Source organism: Saccostrea cucullata, unplaced genomic scaffold (genome assembly GCF_032062105.1).
Source record: "Saccostrea cucullata isolate Sc308-1 unplaced genomic scaffold, CSIRO_AGI_Scuc_v1 ctg8140, whole genome shotgun sequence".
In the NCBI taxonomy this organism is placed as follows: Eukaryota; Metazoa; Mollusca; class Bivalvia; order Ostreida; family Ostreidae; genus Saccostrea; species Saccostrea cuccullata.
Window position 1 is genome coordinate 17,455 of NW_026927139.1, and position 10,149 is coordinate 27,603.

General features: G+C 31.1%; 1 long non-coding RNA gene across 1 annotated transcript; it reads left to right on the forward strand.

Moving 5' to 3' along the window:
- Positions 1–6,700: 6,700 nt before the first annotated feature.
- Positions 6,701–8,694, forward strand: LOC134273558 (uncharacterized). Its single transcript, XR_009993440.1, has 3 exons — positions 6,701–6,785; positions 7,809–7,959; positions 8,646–8,694. It is a non-coding gene; the product is annotated as an uncharacterized LOC134273558 (long non-coding RNA).
- The last annotated feature ends 1,455 nt before the right edge of the window (positions 8,695–10,149 follow it).

A 10,149-nucleotide genomic window follows, 5' to 3' on the forward strand; every position in this document is an offset into this window, starting at 1 on the left:
TCATGCTAGATTTCACAAATGTAATTTTTTTTACGAGTTTTAATAACAACTTTATTTTTTCATTAACATACTAAAAACAAAACTATGAATAATATACAGTCACATTTTTCATTTAATTTGATTTGAAATAGAAATTTTAATAATTGCTCAGTCTGGAAACCTTTCTGAACTGCTCCGAATTTCATCAGGTACGAACTAAGAATTTTTCCGGAAGTAAACAATGGATGATGCATACACAGTCATAATGATACGCAGGATAGTACTTTGTTTACTAGTTTTATTTAGCGTTAATTTTTTCAGTTTTAAATTATCAAAATACTTTATTAGTTGAGTTAGACAAAGGTTCATATCAATTTCTTCAGTTTGATGCAAAATGTTTACGTTTTGATCGAAACAATTTCTGCACTCTTTCGTATGCGTAGATTTAATTCATGTGTTATCACCACGGCTTCCGTTTTTTATTTTTAGGCCTCTGAGAGTAAACTAAAAGAAGGGGTCACGTGACCCCGTCTAAAAATGCGGTCTGAACAGCCGTGACGACTATCCGTAACACTATATACGATCACTTTACCATAACCAACATGATGACATTAAACAAAATATTGTGACAAACAACTTTCGCTATAGAATTATTATATTAAAATATGAACTGAATTGTCTTTTCTTAACCCTATAAGTTTACACCTGAATATTTTTACACTGTAATGTTATGTTTAAAGTGGGTTTAATGCTTGTCCTCTCTATTTCTATATATTCAACTTTAAAAATATTCTAAATGAAACAAAACATAGTTTTTAGGTCACCTGAGTAAACTCAGGTGACCTATTGCTATCTGTTTTCGTCCGTCGTCGTGCGTTGTGCGTCGTGCGTCGTGCGTTAACATTTGAACATTTTCAGCTTCTTCTCTGCAACCACTGAACCAATTTCAATCAAATTTGGCACAAAGCATCTATGGGTGAAGGGGAACAAAAATTGTGAATTTCATGATCCCTGCCCCCCTGGGGCCTGAGGGGTGGGGCCAAAACCACTAAAATTAATGCAATCTTTAAAAATCTTCTTCTTTACTCCTGGACATCAAGCAGTCAAACTGTTTGCATGATTGTAATCAGCAATGAGTCCTCTACCAAAATTGTGAAATTCATGGCCCTGGGGTCAGGGGTTCTAGTGCTAGGGCGGGGCTAAATAAGTAGGTAGTGAAAATGCATTATTTCTTTGAAAATCTTCTTCTCTGCTCCTGGGTATTCAATAAACCAACTAAGTACATAGTTATGATGAGCAAGAGTGCCTCTACCAAAATTGTGAATTTTATGGCTCCAGGGTCAGAGGTTCTTGTTTTAGGGCGGGGCTCTATTGATTATATAGTGAAAATACATGAATTCTTTGAAAATCTTCTTCTCTGCTCCTGGGTATTAAATAAACTAACTAAGTACATAGTTATGATGAACAAGAGTGTCTCTACCAAAATTGTGAATTTTATGGCCCCAGGGTCAGGGGTTCTTGTTTTAGGGTGGGGCTCTAATGATTATATTGTGAAATGCATGAATTCTTTTAACATCTTATTATTTGCTCCTGGTTAATATACTAATGATCTAAATACATATTTAAGGCCAGGATTTATTTTATTTTCAGTTTTACAAACCCTACCTCAAGGTTTTGAATTTTCAGAAAAATCTTTCCTATGTCAAATTTGAGTCGGGATCGAGATTTCAAATTAACGAACTTGCACTTCCGGTTTTAAGATGAAACGGCGGGTAAATAAAGCTAGAGGTTGGTTTAGTGTAAAATTCATCGATACGAGTGCCATTCAAAACGTTTCACCCGTTCAAAGGACAAATAAAACGCTGACGACTTTGTTGAACAATGACATGCTGGTGAGATAATTATGTATTCGTTTCAAAAGTATCTCTGTAAATTATTTTCCTCCCCGAGGTTTTAAACTGCCCATGGTAGCTATTGCATATTGCCAGCGACATTGACATTGTTTAGGTCTCTGTTATAGCTTACAGTCTAAGCATCATTCTTCAGAAAAGGATTGCTTATGCATCAGATGTAATGAATAAAACTATGGGAGAAGTTAAGTCCATTTGAGGAAGAAATAAACAATAACCTGAAGAAATAAAAAAATTCAGCTATTAAAAGGCAAGAATATACAAATATATACAGGCATGTAGTATCATTTGTATCAGCCAGAAAAATTATTTTACACTTAATTGAAAAAAAAATGTTGACCCTACTCCCCAATACTCCCTGTCTGTTTTATGATAGGAATTATAAATATAATTTTAGGCATCAAGTAAATTTTAGAACAATGTCTACACATTCACCTAACACATATTAAAAAAAATGAAGATATATTGAAAGACTTTTTAAGAATTGATTTTTTAAAATATATTTTGACCAACATCACAAAATTTATATAACTGGCCCAAACTGGCAGATGATGAAATAAGCAATTAAATGTTCTACTTTCCTATTTGTAAGCATTATGTGTCCAGTGGTAAGGAGGTCCGAACCTATTGTAATAGCATAAAAAAAGAATGAACAAATGTTAATAATTGATTTATCAAAAAAAAATTTATTTCCTTCTCCTTCGGGACTTTTTTATTTTCATGTTCATAACTAAACCTAAACATAAAAAAAATGCTGGCCTTATAATGAAGAAAGGGGCCTCTTTCAAAATAGATAATTTCAGGGCCGCTGGGTCAGGGGTACAAGGGGGGTACTTTGACTAAAAATAGATTAATGCTTTGAAATCTGCCCTTTGATAATGGTGCCTCCTTCAAAATTTGTGAATTTCATGGCTTTTGGATTAAAACACGAACCAAATACAATCGCTGGAAAGTTGTTACATGATACTCAGGTGACCTATAAGGCCCTTGGGCCTCTTGTTTCTTTTTCTATTCAACTTAAAAAATATTCTAAACAAAACAACACGTAGCTAATATTTAATTTGAATTATGTGCAAATTAAATGAAAATATATGTGGAAAAAAACCCTTTTATGCGAGAGCTGGTAAGGCTTATTTATCACAACGTACAGTATATAATTAAGTACATGTAGGTAACTCATAATAACGAATTAGTTATCTTGTTTATGTAAATCATCTTGTTTTAATTGTATTTTTTTTGTCTAAACGTATAAGTTATCCTACTTTAACAGGTCGAGACCACTACCTTATATGGAAGGCAATTTTGAACACGTGACGATGTCTTCGTCACGCCCGTTCTCCAATCAAGTGAAAGAGTCCCAAAGCATAAAAGTCTACCACGTGTTTACGATTCAATGGCTACACGTGGTTTTCGTCGGTTTTACTGCACAAAATTTAACTCGTCACCGGAAAAACTGTAGAGCTTCTTTATAACTTTATTAGACAGAAATTGATAGATTATATTCTTAAGACACTGCTCCATGCTCACATTTAATATTGGAGTTGTTTTAGATGATTAACAGTTGCTTCGAATATTGTATAAACGCTTTGACTTTTGCATATACAGAAAACACTTTCTGATAATATTGAGGGGTTAAATAATAATTGCACACTTTCTCCTGCTGTCTAAAAACAAGGACCTATATACTACCTGCGAAAGCTATGTACACGTATATCACGTGAAAAAAACTCAATGTTTTATCGGCACGATATCACTTAAACGTCTCTTTGAACAATGGTATACTAGGCCAATGTATTATAAGTTGATATAAGGTTTTATAAAGCAAATTTTGTAAATGTGAGCATAAAAATGAAAGATTATACATCATTTTAAATATTTCTTTCACAAATTTCAAAAAAGAATTGAAAATAAGTTTCCAAGGGACAGTTCAAGTTGCCTTTAATTTTTAACACAGCTAGGTACTTGTAGTAGCCCACAATGCATTGCGGCTCATTCAGCAGTAGATAAAGTAAACATATTAGCTGATTTACATGCAAATTTATTCTGACGTCAGAAAATCTAGTGGTCTCGACCTGTTTAAAGATGTAAATGTACATGGTTTTATTCATGAAAAATTAGCCGAAATAGTCCTGCAATTCTGTCAGCCGCATTAATATCGATATAGTCCTTGATTACCAGACTCTGTTAGCTATTTCAGATTTATAAATTTATTTGAGAGGTGGATTGATTGGAATGTTATACACCCTAATCTTAACCAAAATATAACGTCGTTGATATAGTAGATTAACTAACAGTCATGTCCTATGATTCATTTTATAATATATGCATTTCCAATTAATTTCCCTAATGATTCTTTACAAAATAAATTGCAGTATATTTAAGAAATGAATTGAATTTATGAAGATTCATGAGGTTATGAACTACGACGCTTCACGCCGGCATATTTCATGAAGCGCGTTACCGCTTCATGATAAATATACATGTATTGACATTATCTCAGATGTTATTATATGAAATAACGCTTAATATTAGTTGATAGGATTTATTTGAAGTTTGGCGTATCTGGTCGCGGTGACATATGACAAATTTTTGGAGCGGCCGCCGGCTCGTCTCCCCAACAATCAACAACAAATGTGGCGACCCCAAATGGGCTAAATATTGTGCACTGGGTAAATTTCGCGAATGCAGAACGCCACGGAAAATGAATACAATGGGCCAATATCCCATTTAATTAGTATCCATGTCAAATGAATGGGACATTATTTTTCTGATGACTTGCCATACATTCAAGCTGCTTAGTGTTCCAGTTACTGAAGAATACGTGTTTTCACTATATTTGTGGTATGAAATTTGTGTGTCAGCGAATTTTGTTAACTCAAGTGAAGTTTTATGTAATCTTTATCAGAAAAACTATTGACTATTAATGGACTGTTTTTGTTAAAATATGAAGTAGAACCAAATTTCGTTCCGTTTATGTTTATGTTTGCATAGTTTAATTCATAATTTAAAAAGTTATTTTCAAAATTCCCGTTTTTCTCATGTACATCAAACATTATAACTTAATAGCTACATAATACGGTTAATACCTACTATTTACAGCCTATCGATATACAGTTATACCTAAAACTTGCACAGCATATGCAGGAACAGTGATCAATGTAGATGGTGCTGGACAACCGAATAATGAGAAACATGTCGATTTGTGGGATCAACAAAAGTAAGAACAAATAAACCTAGCATGTTTCTAGTGTTTACCGATTTAAACAGTATCTCAAATCTTAAATGATCAAAAAATTTGTAAAAATATCTTGCATGTACTTTGGCACCTTTTTTTAATGTTCCTTTTTAAACCATAAATCAAACTTAGTTCTAGAAACACGAAAAATTTAAAAGTTTTGTGTATCAGAACTGTAATTTTATTTAGATTTTTATTTCAATCTGGGTCGAGTACAGTCGTTACTTTACCTTCTGCATGCAATCCGCTATAATATTTTAAAATGAGGGCAAACTGATGTTATAATATTATTTAAAGCTCATTTCATAATCCTCTTACGCAGGGGGAATAAGGAAGCATACAAAATATTCTGCCTTGGCTAAATCAGTGCTGTATTATGATGTCATAGTAGGCAAGATGACGTCAATTTTAGAAATCAGGTTTTCGTAATATTGGTATTTAGCTATGTAATTTAACTCTATAAAATGATTAAAAACGTATAAACATTAACAAAAATAAAATGTTTTTATTTTGTTTTGCTGTAAAAGTCATTATGATTGAAATTACCACCGATGACGTCATATGTGTACATCAAGTAACTTGGAACTTGATCATGTCGTGTAAAGAGAATTTGGCTAAGACGGCATGTTCAAACATACGTAAAATGGAGTTTAAAAGGAAATATCGGAAATATTGTGTTAAATTCATATGGAGTTCAACTAATTAAACAGGTATGCTAATTTATTTTCATCGATTATATTCTCTTTCGAAGACAGTCAGCTATATTACGTATTCCGGTCGGCCTATCGCCCATCATTCTTTACCAAAAAATGCAACAGAACAACAATAAACTGGATATTTCAATACATACGATTTGTACAGATTTAAGTTTCCGTTTTGACAAACTTGGAAAGTGCTGCTAGAATCCCGAGTTAAGCATGGTTGTACGAAAAATTTTGATTCATATGTATAAAATTCAAAACAAAGGGTAAGGTTTCGTGCGAATGTGTGGAATAAATATTTTACAGACAAGCTAGTGGGATTCTAGCAGCACTTTTTAGACAAAATAGATGTTTTTCAGCTATATTACATACTCAAAGAAATTATCAAACTCCGGGGTATTGTTGTTCTGTAAGCCTTTTTATTAAGGAAAATTTTGCTATTAATAGAAGTCACGTGATGCCGTGGCGGTGATGCACGTCTTTGCGTTAGACATGCTTTTACCTGTATGCAATAGTAAATAACAGTTTACGTTTATCAGTGGTTTTGGTAATTTATTAAACTAAATTTTCTTCAAAAAGTCTAAATTTCCCGAGAAATTACTTATATGCTTCCTTAACATACCCGCGTATTTTGCATTTTGTTTCCATAAGGTAAGAGGTTATAAAATTGCTATATATCTCAGTTGAATCTTTAATGTAAATTTATATTGAATTTAAAATGATGAGTAAATAATTAACATGTGTTTCATTTTTTTCAACTGTGATAAAAAATGAATTTTACACTTGTTTAAAAACCGAAAAGCACAAAATTGCACTGTACACACCGAATTACTAGAGAGTATAGACAACTACAAAAACAACACTGCCATTGCCGCCAAAATGTACGGTTTCAGGTTTGATGGAAGTGATTACATCACCATAGCCTGCGAAGTTGGTGTTTTTCCAGAGAATTCTAAACAGGTAAGTTGAGTAATCATAGATCGTGGCTTTTTAGTTATTTCAATATTAATTCATTCTTATTGTACATGTTATACTTGTATTTTATAAATTTGAAAGAATTTTCATAATTTTGATTTAATAAATTTTGTATAACGCCTCATAAAAAGTTACAAATAGACTGCAAGGATTGGCGTATACATGTATAAATAAATCACAGGCACTTGTTTCGGAAATAAATTTTTAACCTATAATATTATACTATAGGTTGAAAATTTATTTCCGAAACAAGTGCCTGTGAAAAAAATCCGTGTTAAAATATGCATGAAGATACAAGTTATAAGATAAAAGAAAATACTTTATAAACCCATCTAGGGCCCCGAATGGCATTTCAAAATATACAAAAATGTGCATGATTTAAACATTTAACATTTTTATAACAGAAATAGATATTTTTATTCTAAAGATTTAAGAAAAAAATACATCGAATGTTCCTATATGGCTCCGCCCGAGGGGAATATATTCCTTGGCTGAATAAAGCATCATGTTTCATAAATATTCGTGCAATATGAATTATTATAAACAATCAGGATCTTCAAAACAAACATAGAATTGCAAATTTGTCACTTTTTCCATCTATTATATTTTGAACAGTTCAAATCAAAGTACTGAGACAGTACTGAAAGCTAAGGTAAAATAAACTTCCAGCATGTATTATTTGTTCTAAAACAAACAGAAGCCTTTGGGACAAGAATACTTTGTGAAAAATCTGAAAAAAAATGGCCCCAGGGCTCTTAAGATATGGCCCATATTCAAAATTGTTAAGCGCGCCGCATATGTCGATAAAGAAGATAAGACAATTAGGCATATTTTACTGAATAAAGTTTTGCTAATGTATACTAAAATACTATTGCTATCCTTTTTATTGCTAGACATCTAGCATGTTCTTTACAATTGCTACAGTTCTTTGAAATTATATATTAATTTCTATTTATATAGCCAGGTATAAGTTCTATTTTTTTTTTAATTCAATTATCGTTCTTTCAGGATATTTGCCCGAATAAAAGACGAAAAAGGGACACAGGACTAAAAAGAAGGGATGTTGTAGAGACTGCAATTCAGAGGAAGAACATCATTGGCAAACTACGAGTTATTGATCGTCCTTCTGAATATGGAAATACGGCCAATAAAACTGGAGGTTAATTTAGTATTATGATTAATGATGATAAAAATGATAATGTTATATATAGTCGAACCAGTTGAATTAAAATGAAGAAAAATAATGTTTGTCATAACTTGAAGCTCGAAATTGGAGACAAAAAAGCATCAGCAGTGGTAAAAAAAATTAAATTAAGAGATTTAAATTGAATTTCTACCTCTGATGACGGATTAATTTTTCTATATATGTGAAAGACGCTGAACGTTGTAATTTGAAATGAAATACCTATGCATTTTCTAGCATTTTCCTTTATACACGAAAAAATCAATCAATACCTCTCTTACTTTTCAATTCAAAGGTACATTTGTATAACATTGCAATGGTTTTGCTGCAGGCGTCCTCTTCACAAAAAATAAAATAGATGTGATAAAGAATCATTAAATTGTGCTGAAAATGCTTGTACATATTTTTTCTTTATTTCATACAATTTTGCATCTGACTGACAAAAAAGCTAAGGTTACAAAGATTTAAACTTAACTATTAAGAAAAAAAAGATTACTCATTAGTACCTTCACCTGACATATCTTTTTAAAAGTCAGAAATAGATTATAGTCTATTGGATACATGTACTTAAACTTATATAACTCATATAGATGATATTCTCTTCATGAATAAGTGCGCAAATGACATCTTGCTTTTTTATGAATGAACAATTCTCTTTTCAGGTTCATTTGAATGGATCAAGCTTTCCCTTGGAGTTCTGATTTTGTCGTCATTCTGCAGCGTATTTAAGTAAAAAAAAAATATAAGAATGATACATTTTGTACATCGACAGATGAGGAAGCATTAAAACACTCGAGTAGGGATTGTGAGGATTAATATCATGTTTTAATTTTCATCAAATTGAATGACGAATATTTTTCAAATAACAAAACAATAAAAAATTAAATGAACGACTATTTTAAATCTTGATTTTTGAAAAAAATAAACAAATCAACAGAAAATAAACTTTATTCCATGAAACAATTTGATTTTGTTTATTCCATGGGTCTGAAATGAGATGTATGTCACTGGTGCCATTTTTTTCTAAACATTAAATATTTTTTTTATTATCATCAGTATACATTTTTACTACCAGCTCGACATTCAAAGACAAAGGGTTATCATTTTGTAAAGGACTGATTGCAAACTCCTGTTAAGCATTGCCAGTTTTCTATTTCAATCCTAACTGTACCTTTTGCACCCTTTCACAATGGTATTTATAATATACATGTAGCACATTTTAACAATACATCTTATTGTATATCCGTCCCTGTTTTCTTGTGTTAAATCTAGCTGATGTTTATATATGAAAATAATGATTGCAAAATGGAATTGTTGATGTATCAAGAATTGCGCATTAAAATGTTAGTTATGTACCCGTTTTCATCGCAATGTGTCTTTCAAAAACTAAATATACTTTGACATTTATTTTATGCTGATTTATCTTTTAAAGATTGCACTACAATTTATAATTTTTGATTCGTGATTCTTTCACAGACGTGTATGCATGTTAAAATGAGCAAGAAAGAATTATATTAGCTAAATGTATTGTATACATATTATTGATTCGATGGCATTTGAATAAAGCTTAAATACTTTTGAAGTATTAATCTTCGTATTTATACCTATCCACTGCATACAGTAATTAAACATTAATCAGTATTTATCTACATGTATAGTTATGTAAATATTAGATATATTTTTACATGTGACATACTGCGCCATTATTCCAAAGTACTTTGATATGTAAATCAACTAACTCATTTCTGTTCACGATAGCCAAGGAACGTGCACTCTATTTTATTAATTTTACATGTGTAATAATATCTTTGAATCGCTTAAACTTTAAATATTGTGTTCAAAGTAAATATAATATGATTAAATTTATTCAAGTGATTGTTTTCTGGTAAGTCAATACAAATATATGTATCATAATCCTTTATACATATACCTAGAAATGTTCCTATTTTTTGTTCTTGTTTCTTTTTTAGATTGTGAGCAATTGTTATGTAAATATTATTATATATTACAGTTGTATGATAATTGTAATATTTGCATTTCATGCTTTAATTCAGATGGCATTTTCTAAAATGGATATTCAACGTTCAGCCCAACATTTTTTAGAATGTGACATTGAAAAATGTTAAAGAAATTGTGAGTTTTATTGCAAAATTTGTTACAAAAGAT